This window comes from Acomys russatus, chromosome 22, assembly GCF_903995435.1.
Source record: "Acomys russatus chromosome 22, mAcoRus1.1, whole genome shotgun sequence".
NCBI lineage: Eukaryota > Metazoa > Chordata > Mammalia > Rodentia > Muridae > Acomys > Acomys russatus.
In genome coordinates this window covers 55,546,120-55,559,509 of record NC_067158.1, presented here as the reverse complement: position 1 = coordinate 55,559,509, position 13,390 = coordinate 55,546,120, and positions in this window count along the sequence as shown.

The window sequence follows — 13,390 nt, the reverse complement described above, 5'->3', positions numbered from 1 at the left end:
GCCTCCTTGAGGGCTGGGGTTACCGGTGCGCCACCGCCACGCCCGGCCTCTATTTATGTTCTTGTGTCTCTAGAATATATAGAAACCAAAGGGAAATTGTGTCTATTTCTAAGTCCTTTCTCAAGCTTTGAACAAAACTGTAACAGCTGATGTTATTGCACTATAGTCGCAGGCCACTTAGGGACAGTAGAAAATACGCTAAATCCACAGCTGGAGATGCTCTGCTAAGACACCGAAACAGAGATTCCGCTAAAACAGTGTTTTCATCTTTTCCCCATCTCTCTCTCTGTCTCTGTCTGTCTGTCTGTCTCTCTGTCTGTCTGTCTCTCTCTCTGTCTCTCTCTCTGTCTCTCTCTGTCTGTCTGTCTCTCTGTCTCTCTGTCTGTCTGTCTCTCTCTGTCTGTCTCTGTCTGTCTGTCTCTCTCTCTCTCTGTCTCTCTGTCTCTCTGTGTGTCTCTTTCCCTGTCTCTTTCCCACTCTTTCCCTCACCACTCTCCAACTTCAAAAATTACTTTATTCATGGATTAGGGCAGGCATGGATTAGGCAGGCATGGCTTAGGGCAGGCATGCCATGGTATATGTATGGAGGTCAGAGGACAACTTGCAAATATCTTAAGCATAGTAATTAAAACCTTAAATGTGATGTTAAACGTCACATTATACAGGATTCATATGGCAGGAGGTCACCAACTCCTGATACACACACACCCCAAAATGCCTCTGTCATGTACACCCTTAGCCTGTGCAGGCTGTACCCTGCCAGCCCATATCCCCCTTTTCCCAGATGATGAAGATTATTCTTAAATCGACTGATGTGGTAAAATTTGCTGTTCTTGCACAATCTCCAGAAGAATCTGGGTGTGGCAGTGCACATCTGTAATCCTTGTTCTCAAGAGATGGGGCAGGAGCATTAGGCATTTAATAAGGCCATCCTTCAGCTACATAATGAGTTGGAGATTAGCCTGGGTATGTGAGATTTTGTTTTTAAAAAGGAAAAGAAAATCTACAGGGGGAAAATGTAAAATTATTAAAAATTGTATGCTGTTTTGAGTGTCACAGTCAAACTTTATGTCACCTCACTTTAAAATAAATCAGAAATCAGGTGTGGTGGCATATGCTTTTAATCCCAGCACACAGGGAGGCAGAGGTAGGTCGACCACTGTGAGTTCTAGGAGAGCCTGGTCTACAAAGGGAGTCCAGGACAGCCAAGGCTACACAGAGAAACCCCCTGTTTCCAAAACACAAAAAACAAAACCAAACGAACAAGCAAATAAAAAACAACAACAACAACAACAAACAAAGCAGAGTGTCCTCTTGTCATATTGTCAGCACACACACACACACACACACACACACACACACACACACACCAAAAACAAAAACCAAAGCAAAAAACCCAAACCTCTCTCCCCAAGCCCTGTAGCCCTGGCTAACCAGGAACTCTCAAAAACATCTAGCTACCTTTGCTTCCCAAGTGCTGGGATTAAAGGCGTGGGCCACCACATCTGGCTTAGCTTTGTATCATCCTATGCAACATGAGAGATTGGTACAGTAGGATATTTTGAGAGAATACATACATATAACATATGAAGTATATCACTGTGATATTTTTCTCAATATTTTGCTATGCCTGCTTTATAAATTAAAGTCAATTACAGGTATGCATGTACAAGTTAGGAAATACAACCTATGTAGGATTAAGTACTGTTGATGCTAGTTTTAAAACTCTATTTTATTTTGTGTATTGAGTGCTGTACCTCCCTTCCACCAACCTCTTCACCCTGGGTAAGAGAAAGAAGGGGAGAGAGGGTGTAGACCCCTTTATTTTTCCCGGCTGTTTAGAGTCAGCGGGTTCTTTTGGGGCAATGCTAATCGCCGTAAACAGTAAAAGCAGCAGTCTGCTCTGAACTGCTGTGTGGAAATATTTCTCTTGTGTATCTCCCAGCCAGCACACAGTCCATCTCTGGTCTCTCCAAAACACCACTTGCCACACTTTCTCTCTCCTGGCTCTCATATTTATCTTCCTTAGAGTCCCTAGGCCATGCCCCTTTCCATGCCCTGCGAGGCAGGAAGTTACCAGCTGGCAAAGACCACGCCCCCTCAGGAGGCAATTATCAGGTGTGGACAAACTAAAGCCCAAAGTAAAATCCCACACTTGGGATTAAAGCAAAAACATATTTACAGAACATAACTGAGTTTACAAAGAAACCGAAACTTCCATAATAAAGTACTACTAATAATTGTAGTCCTGCACCCCTACTGAGAATCTTGGAATGAGTCGCGCCCCCCCCCCCTTGGGTAAGGAGGAAAATTACTGCAACAAAGATTTCAGTAACAGAAATTAAGCCTAAACCAACACATGAGAAATCAAAGGCTCCATAACAGAGCAACTGTGAGACAAAACAGAGACAGATGAGACCTTCCTGAGTCACAGCTAGATTCAAGAGTTCAAATAACATCAAAGAAACCCATTCTCCTCTCGGCTTTCCCCTAAATTGATTTCATTGTCAAGCTGGTTTCTCCCAGGTGTTTAGCCCGTGTTCCACCGGCTCACACAAAGTGCCCTTGCCCGGTGCTTTTATATGACCATCCAGGCTTCATTCTCACGGTATCCAACATATTCCTACAAAATTCCTAAGCCAGCTGTAAGGGTCCATAAACCATTGAAGGAAGACCCCAGACTCAAATAGTACATAAAAATAAAGAGCGTTTATTCTTCACAAACAGTCTGCATGTAGCTGTCAACCATTCATACAAAATGGCCTCAACCCCCAAGGAGGAGCTCACAGGCTCCTTTAAAGGCTTCTAGAGGAATCCATCTGCAGCTACGTGACGCTAACTGGGATTGGCCCGTGCCTGTGGAGGCCGCTTGACTCCAGCCATGTCCTTTTGGCAATGTTTGGTCCTCACACCAGCCATTTGTCCTAAAATATAGTCAACAAAGTTTGGGTCATTCGCCCACCAAAGAGGAATGAGTAGAGTTATTCTCATGCAAAACTCAAGGGTGTCCCCATGGAAAAGAGGTGCTGGTGCCAGAAGAGGCAGAGCCTATACGTTCTCTGTACTTTAACTTATGCTTCTTTATTGTTCATTTTTCAGTGTCTGCCCATTTTAAGTTTCACAGGCTCAGAGTCAATTCCTAAGGGTCACCCAGCTTACTCTAGTCGAAAGTGAGATAACGCACCTCACCAACTGAAACAGTTGTTTCACAACAGGCCGTTGCTCCATTTGCCTAGAAACTGGCTGAGGGAGCAAGAATTGATTCCAGACTTATTGATGACTTGGCTCTCCCTGGTTTTCCAGGGTGTGTAGTGGCTACTGAACCATCGAGCCATCAATTCGCTCCTTCTCTTTCTTACTCCTAGCAGTGATTACTGATCCTGTGTTGGGCAGAGCATCCGTGCTAAGCGCTGAGTAACTCACCTCACTGGAACCCACTCCCCTTCCTGTTAGCAGCCGGAGAAAGGAAGGCTACACAGGGTCTGCAGGGGCAGCTTGGAGTGGGGTCTTAATAAATGACGTCTACCAGCCGGCGGTGGTGGCGCACGCCTTTAATCCCAGCACTCAGGAGGCAGAGGCAGGCGGATCTCTCAGTTCAAGGCCAGCCTGGTCTGCAGAGGGAGTTCCAGAACAGCCAGGGCTACACAGAGAAACCCCGTCTTGAAAAAAACCAAACTAAAACAAGGCAGCGGGATGCTAAGGCTCTGGGGACTGCATGCGCCTCCGCGTCTGGGCCCTCTTCTGCTGCTGCAGGTCACTAAATCTTCTCTATTGTGCTAGCCTTCCATTTCTGCTATAAAAATGTGCCACCAACTCGGTGGCTTCCAACAACGTATCTATTACCTATGCAACGTTGGAGGTCCGAATCCTATACAGCACTTGCTGGCCTGAGGCCATGATTTCTGCAGAGCTCCGCCTCTTCCTGGGTACTCCAGGGGGAGAGAATTGACTTCCTGCCCCTTTCTGGTGGTCACTGTTGTCCACTTTGTCCCTTGCTTCTTAGACCTGTTTCTCCATCTTCAAAACCAGCACCGCCCTACCTGTTCTGAAGCCTTTCACAGTCACAGCCCTCTCTGACTCTCTTCCACATTAGACACCCCTGTGCTCACACTGAGCTGCCCCACTGGGCCGGGATGCGGGTGGGGGAGAATGACCACGCTCTGCTCACTACAGCGATAAGCGTGCAACTGAGTGCTGCCTGACTGAGGACTCGACTGCGTTCTCTACCTACCTGTTCTTGTGTAAAAATCCAGCTTGTTACAGTTGGTAAATTCACTTGAACACTTATTTATTTATTCATTTTTCTGATTTTCAAGACAGGGTGTCCCTGTGTAGCCCCGCCTCTCCTGGAACCCGCTCTTTAGACCAGGCTGGCCTCGAACTCTGAGATACACCTGCCCCTCCGCCTCCTGAGTGCTGGGATTAAAGGTGTGCCCCACCACCGCCTGCTGGAATATTACTTTATTCCACACAAGTTTTCAGCCTTAGACACCTCATTTCAATAAGTTCTTTCTAGTAGCTTCCCCAGTTCTCTCACTAATTACTGAGCTAAATAAAATCCCTGCTCTGGGTGCGCACGCAAACACACACACACACACACACACACACACACACACACACACACACACACACACACTATAGATACATTCTAATGCTTCTAAAATTAAAAATCATCCTCATCTCTTCGACCTTTGAGTAAATGTCAACCTGTGTAGAGAGGGTGGCCCTGGCAGAAAATAAACCATAATGGCTGATGGCTGAAAGTGAGAGGTTGGGCTACGGCTCCCTGATCCTTGGCATAAATGCACAGACAATTTAAGGGAATTAAAAAACAAAACAAAACAAACCTTCTGCCCACTGTTTTGCCTAGAACCCATAAAAGCCATACAGAAGGCTGGTGAGTGACGACCACCCTACTTCCAGTCACTGACACACAAATATTAAATTAAAAAAAATTAATCTATAAGATTCTTCCCCCTGGGGCTGGAGAGATGGCTCAGAGGTTAAGAGCACTGGCTGCTCTTCCAAAGGTCCTGAGTTTAATTCCCAGCAACCACATGGTAGCTCACAACCATCTGTAATGTGATCTGATGTCCTCTTCTGGCATGCAGGTGTACATGCAGGCAGACCACTGTATATGTAATAATAAATAAATCTTTCTTTAAAAAAAAAAAAAAAGATTCTTCTCCTGATGGGTGTCAGCTACCCTGTTCTGTTCTCTTTCACCTCAACAACCCTGACACAATGCCATGAACTTTACCCTAGCTACTGAAATACAACCTCTTAAAACATAAAAATCCCTAGTAAGCATGTAGCCAGCGTATTGCTATTTAACACATATCACTATTCCCAAAGACTCTTGTCATTTTATCATGGGGGACTGGATAGCAACTCTACAGACCAAGATCATGAAACAAGCAAACAAACCCAAACCCAGGCAGGCATGATCCCAGCACCAGCACTCAGGAGGTGAAGGGGAGAGGATCAGGAGTTCAAGACCAGCGTCAGCTACATGTTGATCCTGCCTCAATGAATGAAAGCAAAATAAAACATGGTATATAGCAGAAATAAATGAATTTTAAAAATAACAATAATAATAATGCAAATAACAAAAAACAATAATAATAATGCAGATAACAAGTTACAACTAGATGGGATCTATATACTTGTTAGAAGCCTGAAAGGTCCATTTTAAGTTTATTAAATGGTATTTAAAAATAGTTATAATTTTGATCTAAAAATCCAAGGGAAGTTTTTGATATGTATTTCTCTACAATACTCTCTCGGATAGTGAAGAACATGATTAGTACTTTAAAATAGCTTATTACGTTTTCGCTTATTTTCATTGTGAGAATAAATGATACAGTAGAAATTTTAGAAACCGGCCAGATATGGTGGCACATGCCTTTAATCCCAGCCCTCGGGAGGCTGAGGCAGGCGGATCATTGTGAGTTCAAGGCCAGCCTGGTCTACAAAGCAAGTCCAGGGCAGTCAAGGCTACACAGAGAGACCCAGTCTCAAAAAACAAAACAACAACAACAAAAAACAAAAAACAAAAAAAAAAAAAAAAAAAAGAAAAAAGAAAAAAGAAAAAAGAAAATTTAGAAACCATTAAAACAAATGAACAGTCACTGATAGTATATCCAACCCAAAGAAAACAGTTTACTTTTATACATGTCCAAGTTTCTGTTGTTTTCCGTACAATTTAATAACTATTCACTTTTTTCTATTTTTATAAATAAATTCCTATGTTATTGTTAAACCTTTACTGGATGTGTGATACTTTACCAGCTAAGCATGCTATTTGTGTATTTGAAAGCAAGCAAAGAAACAAAACCAAAAAACAAAATAAATACTTCATTTCTAACTTACTACACTTGTTTGTAGTTCACCTTCTTTTAACTGACTTTTTAAAAATTACTTATTTTATGTATCATACAGTTGGGCAATTTGTTATTAATCTCTCACTAGAGATTTGCTGCATTGTAGTGGAAGTTTTGGTTACTACATCCTAGTGGAAGTTTGGTTACGTTATGTAAATATATTTTTGTTTTGATCCCATGTGTGTGATGTGAAACTATCTTTAGTTTATCCACAGCTGATAACAGCCTGGTGAGGACTCATGATCTTCATCAGCTGGAAACAGCCTGGTGAGAGGGCACAGCTGGAAGCTGACTCATGAAGGGGGCTGTGGTCTTCACCAGCTGAAAAACATCCTTGTGTGAACTCTGAGAGGGTATAAATAGGATGCAGAGACTGAGAGAGGAAAAAGGGGGTGGGGGGGGAGAGAGAGAGGGGGGGAGGGAGAAAGGGAGAGAGAGAGAGAGAGAGAGAGAGGGAGGGAGAAAGGGAGAGAGAGAGAGAGAGAGAGAGGAGGGAGGGAGAGAGCGAGAGAGAGGGGGGGAGGGAGCGAGAGAGAGAGAGAGAGAGAGAGAGAGAGAGAGAGAGGGAGCGAGAGAGAGAGAGAGAGGGGGGGGAGCGAGAAGAGGGAGCAAGAGAGAGAGGGGGGAGAGAGGAGGAGCAAGAGAGAAGGGCGAGAGAGAGAGCGAAGAGAGAGAGATAGAGAGCGAGGGATGAAGAGGGAGAAGGATAAGCGGGGTAGCCAGCAGGCACCGGCACCCTGATTTTATATTTACAGTTTGCAGAGGTCTGCAGAGCTAAGCCACCTGTTTTCAGTGCTTGTGACGGCAGTCCTAAGAAATGACCGCTGTTGCCTATCTTCTTCTGGAACTTAATAAGATACTTTCAGGCATTTTATATTAAGTTTGCACTCATTCTTTTTCTTCCTCTTTCATATGTGGTGAGAAAACAAGAGGTCATCAGAATTCATTATTTATTTTTAAAATTCATTTTGCTGGCAAAGCATGTTATAGCAAGTAAAATCCAAACAGAGATAAATATGCTGTTTTATTTAATCCTAGAAGATAAAGAAATTATTTGCTATATAATGTGGCTTACTGCCAGAGGAGTTGTTTGGGAAACAATTATAAGTACATTAAAAATGACATTTACAGAATCAACTATCAAATTATTTGCAGAATACATTTAAAATTAAATTTTCCTTCCCAAGTCCAATATCAAAGAACATCATTAATATTGTTTACAATATTAATTATGCAAAGTAGGTACAAGATGGCAGACTCACAAATAAATTGACAATTTAGATAGAAACCAGTTACCCAGAAAGGCCTCAGCAGTATCTTTGAAATACTGCTTCAAATACAGAGAATGGTACTTGAGACATTTCAAAAGCCCTATACACTACTGAAATCATTCTCAAGATTAAAATATTGCTCCACATCCCGTCATACCCTCCACTGACTTATACGCAGGAATTCAGGAATGCTCATCCCATTTTTCTTTGCCAATAAATAACTTTCTGTAACCAGAAAGCCCTCGAGGGACACAGGCTGGCTGCACAGAGTCAGCATGGCCTTGCTGAGACAAGGCTCACAGGTCAGTCCTCATTCATCTAGAAACCGAAAGCAACACAGGGCTGAGGAGGTGTATCGGTGGCTTTCCTGTTGCTGTGATAGAATACCATGATCATGGCAAGCAGTAGAGTTGGTTTGGGCTCAGGTTTCCAAAAGATGAGAGTTCAGAACCTTTGCCTTAGCTCCTCAGTCTACAGCACGAGGTGCAAATAGTGGGGACACCACAGACCGGCTTGGGTTAACCTCTGCTAAAGGTCTTCCCAGTTCAGCTTGTAAGCACCTCTGTGCTGCTCATTTTGCACCAATGGCAATGTTTTCTTGGATTGTTTCCCTGGATTACTTAATGGGTGACTATAGCAACTATTGGTGAAACAATCTGGAAAGGTAATTTTAGCATCTGATCTCTGCTGTAACAGGAGCTTATTCTCAGTATTAAATAAGAAGACACTAAAAGCTCAATGTCATAATCCTTTGTCAATGTTTTCATTCAGGTGATGATGTTTCTTGGTGTCAGCCCCAATTTTACTGTCATTCTCATCGATAAGAACACACATCTCTGCTAGAAGTTGAGCCTGTTGTTCATCAAGATGGCTGGTATTTATTTCAGGCATAATGATAGGATGTCTGATCTGACCTAGAACACCAAGATTCTGGATAGAGAAGCTGAGAAAGTATTTTTTTTTTAAAGACTATTGAGCCAGATGTAGTGACACGTAATTGTTATCTCAGCATTTCCGGAGGCTAAGGCAGGAAGATCACAAGTTTAAGGGGGTGAGGATGCAAGACCCAGAAGATGAAGGGAGAGAGAGCACAGACAGGCTAGAGGACAGCACAGACAGAATGAAGTCAGGCCAGGAACCTGGAGGCAGGAACCTGGAGGCAGGAACCTGGAGGACAGGAACCTGGAGGCAGGAACTGAGGCAGAGGTGGTGGAGGAGTGCTGCTTTGCTAGCTTGGTTTTCATGGTTTGCTCAGATTTCTTCCTTATACACTCCAGGCCTAACTGCCCAAAGATGGCTCCACCCACAATGGGCTGGGCCCTCCCACCTCAGTCATTAATCAAGAAAATGCCCCACAGACTTTCCTGTGCCAATCTTATGGAGGCATCTTCTTAGTTGAGGTTCCCTTTTCTCAGATGACTCTTAACTATGTCTAGTTGACAAACAAAACAAAACAACCCCCCAAAACTAACCATCATAGTGTGTGTGTGTGTGTGTGTGTGTGTGTGTGTGTGTGTGTGTGTGTCTTAGGGAATGGTTACAACGGGCTTAAAGAAACCATGAAATCAAAAGATTCTTTACTGGAGCAGAGGAAGATACAGATTGCAAAGACAGCCCTGTGGTGCTTGGGCTAAGACATTAATGAACCCAGTTAGAGAGGTGCTGGAGTCAAAAAGCTGGGCTTAGAGTTTCAAAGGCAGGCCACAGGAGTCAGTCAAACTAAAAGGGCAAGGCTGCGGAGGTGAGGGGAAAGACCAGAACCAGACAAATGGATGGGCAGATGGAAGGACAGCAGTTTGAATAGGTCATGTCAAATTCTGGGAATGGCACTGAGCTGAAGGCCTGGGGAGTATTGGGAACTCTGTGCCTGTCAGTATGCAGACACACAGACACAGAGACAGACAGACACACACACAGATAGACACACACACACACACACAGATATACTAACAGGCAAATACACAGACATACATACATACATACAGACAGACAGACAGACAGACACACACACACACACACACACACACACACACACACAGTAGTCAAGTGGCCTCCATTTCTTGTTTTTTAAGGCAAGGTTTCATAGTTAGTCCTGGCTGGAATGCCCTATCTAGACTGGCCTAGCCTGGAATCCCCAGAGACCCACCTGCCTCTGCTTCCCCAGTAATGGGATTGAACGAGCGTTGCCACCACATCGTATGTGTGTCCTGTGTGGGAGGTCCAGGTTATATTCCTCCTTGGTCTGTTGTTTTCATTAAGTTCTTGGGCATGGACTTTTTGCTGTGGTTTGTATGTTACCAACCTACTTTAATGGACATGTATATGATGCCTTTTTAAAAGCACCCTCTTCGTTTTAGGAGTCAGTTACTTGTCAGGTTTTGCCTTAGTCTATGCAGTCATCCTGCCTCCACATTTGCAGTCAAAATGGGGCCAAGTGTTCCTTGCAAAATGGAGTCACTCAGGGCAAGGCACAGTTTAAAGGCTAGTTTTACACATATAAAGGAATAGCCAGAGAAGTGTACTGCCTGCCGTCCACATCTGCTTACGCTGTGTCTGGCTGCAATGCAACTTTGTGGAGCCTACGGTCTTTTAAAAACCTACTGTACTTTTCGGACTATAAGATGCACCTGACCATAAGATGCACCCAGTTTTTAGAGCAGAAAAACAGTAAAAACAGCAATTGGACTTAAGGCACACCCTAACCACCCCCCCCCCACTACCTTCCTTCCAACCCACCTACCCTAGACAGGAGATAAAGAAGGTTAGGAGAGATGATGGAAGCACACCGCTTTAGGGTCAGTTCCTTGGGGGAGAGTCCAGACAGCAAACCAGCAGTTCAGCAAAAGTGGCTGCAACTGCAGCAGCCAAAACCTCGAAGCATCTCTGGAGCGTTCCTCCCCAGGAGCTTCTCAGAGCAGAAACAATGAGAAGTCAAGCCATGAGAAGCAAAGCCAAGCCTCTGTTCTGGGGGCTCCCACTTACCTCCTCTGAGAGTCAGTACCAGGATGTTTCTCAACTGGCAAAGACCACACCCCCAATGAGGCAGTTCCTCTTCTAGCTGACAGACATCAAGCATCCTCACTCAAGTCGGCTTCGCACCCCATACTTGGGGTCAAAGCATGTTTGCATGCACTACAACTTTGCTGCAGTCTCTCCTGTCGTTTCCATCCAGGTGATGATGGAATGGCTGCTTAGGAGAGAGAGAGAGAGAGAGAGAGAGAGAGAGAGAGAGAGAGAGAGAGAGAGAGAGAGATTTATTCAAACTTGAGCTGAATTAAGCTTAACAGGACGAGAGAAGCGCAATTCATTAGCGTGAAGGTAATCTGGGAGTTCTGATACCATGAGAATTACAGCCAAACAAAGAGCAGTGCATCTACAAATTGACCACAGACCCTGTCTTAGTCACTCTTCTATTGTCACGGCAACTCTTCTAAAAGAAACTATTTAATTGGGGCTCATTAAAGTTTTGGAGGTTTAGTCCGTCATGACTATGCCAGGGAGCATGGTGGCACACAGGCAGAAGTAGCTGAGAGTTCGACATCTGAATCTCTGGGCATTAGAAAGAGACAGACTCTGGGATTGGTTTGGGCTTTTGAGCTCTCAGAGCCCACCTCTGGGGGCATACTTCCTCCCACGGCCACACCCCCTAATCCATTTCAAACAGTGCCGCTCTCTGATGACCCCAAGGGGGCTCTTTTCATTCAAACCACCACAACTCCTGAAGGAGGATTATTAAATGTGTGTGTGGGGGGGGGGGAGGTGCTCAGTGTCATTTCCTGGGACAATACCAGACAATGTTCACAGCCTTAGAGGAAGATGTCTGCCCTCTATAGCCAAGAAACTCTTGTGTCCAGTGTTGGCAATATCATCCAGGGCCCTGAGCGTGCCAGACAGGAGCTCTGCAACTCCCAAGCAACTCTTATGCACATTAAATACAAGGGACACATGACAGAGCATTTTGAGGCATCTCAAAAGACTTCATACCATCCGATGCCACAGTGCGTCACATTGATGACGGTGTCAGGAGCCAATAGTCCCAAACCCGATCTTAGGCTAAAATGGTCTATACTTTCTACTTTGTTTTCTTACTTAAATCTTGTAGAGCAGGGCTAGGGACCTAGCTTGGCTGGTAGAATGTTTGCCTGACATGCACAAAGTCTGGGTCTGACCTTTAGTACTACATACATTTGATATGGTCATGCATGCTTGTCATCTCAGCACTTAGGAGGTAGAGACAAGAAGATCAGAAGTTCAAGGCCATCCTGAGCTACTCAGTGAGTTCTAGTCCAGCCTGGGATATATAAGACCCTGTCAACAACAACAACAACAACAACAACAACAGCAGCAGCAGCAGCAGCAGCAGCAAATCATGAAGGGTGTTTGCGTTCATGTGAACACACTTACAACCTACTGGCAAGCTGATCTTGGTCTAGATGCTCGTTATTCATATCCACACACAAAGAGTATAATCAGGCTAACGGTATACCCACAGTCAGGGCACAGTGAGTTTTGAGTGCTCTCCTTCTTAAGCACAGAGGCAAGCAACAGAAATGTGTTTTCAACTAAACCTACACTTACTTACTTAGAAATAGCTTTCCTATCAGTTAACTCAACTTCCAGAGAAGCATCTCACCAAGAAAGAAAAATAGATTCCAGATATCGCGGCTGCAAATTCCGCCCTCGACTAAGTGACTGAGAACAAAAGCCATTTGGGGGTCCTTTTTGGTCTGGCCGAGACTGTACTCTCTCTAGCAGCCAAGCCACTGAGCTACGATTGTATATATGATTGGGCAGCGTCTAGTTTTCTTTTTCTTTCTTTTTCTTTTTTTTTTAACCAGAGAACAGCAGAAGATGACCAGAACCAAAAATACTTTTCTTCACATTGTGAAGCGGACTTTCAGGCTTTTCGTCCATTCTTTGACAAATGAAAAGCTCATGCCATGTAATCACAATTTCCTGGGATTCTGTAAAAGCATTGAAGAACCACATTGATACCCTCTGAATGGAGACACTGTGGCACAGTCTGGATTGGCCCTGTTCTGGGGGTTCCTGACACTCATCTGCTCACACCAGGCTTTTCAGAAAGGCGTCTTTTGTGTCCAAGACACCCAGACGGTCTGATTTCAGCCACGCACTTCTGGGTGAATGCAGATGGTGGTGGGGTGGAGTTGGGGGAAGGAAACGTCACTAAAGGCTGTATTAATTCAACCCACACTTCAGGCTTGACAGTGATTAGAATTTCATTTTTCAGGTCAGTGTAAAACGAAATGCTTTTAAAGTTGTGCCATCAGCTGAAGGGCTTTCTTGCTTCTTTTAAATTTGGAGGGGGGGAAAAAAAAAAACCCCAACCAACCAACCAGCAGCTAAGTATCAGTTAAGTAGGGTTTTTAGCAGAAGCGAGATGAGAAAGACTCTGACATGGTTAATCGTTAATTAAAGGAGATGCAAATATAGCAGAGAGTATTTTGAAACTATATTAAGCTTTTTAGGTCACCAAGGGAGCTTCTTTGTCACATTTGGAAAGCCATTTCTGAGGTGTGCACTTATAGGTAGTCTTTGTTTTTGTTTTTCAGACAGGGTAATGCACTCCAGGCTGGTCTCGAACTCACTGTGTACTGAAGGATGACCTTGTACTTGTGATCCTCCACCTGCCACGCCGTAGGATTACAGGTATGTGTTATCATGCCTGACTTACATGGTGTTGGGAATTCAATCCAGGGATTCAGTCCCGCATTC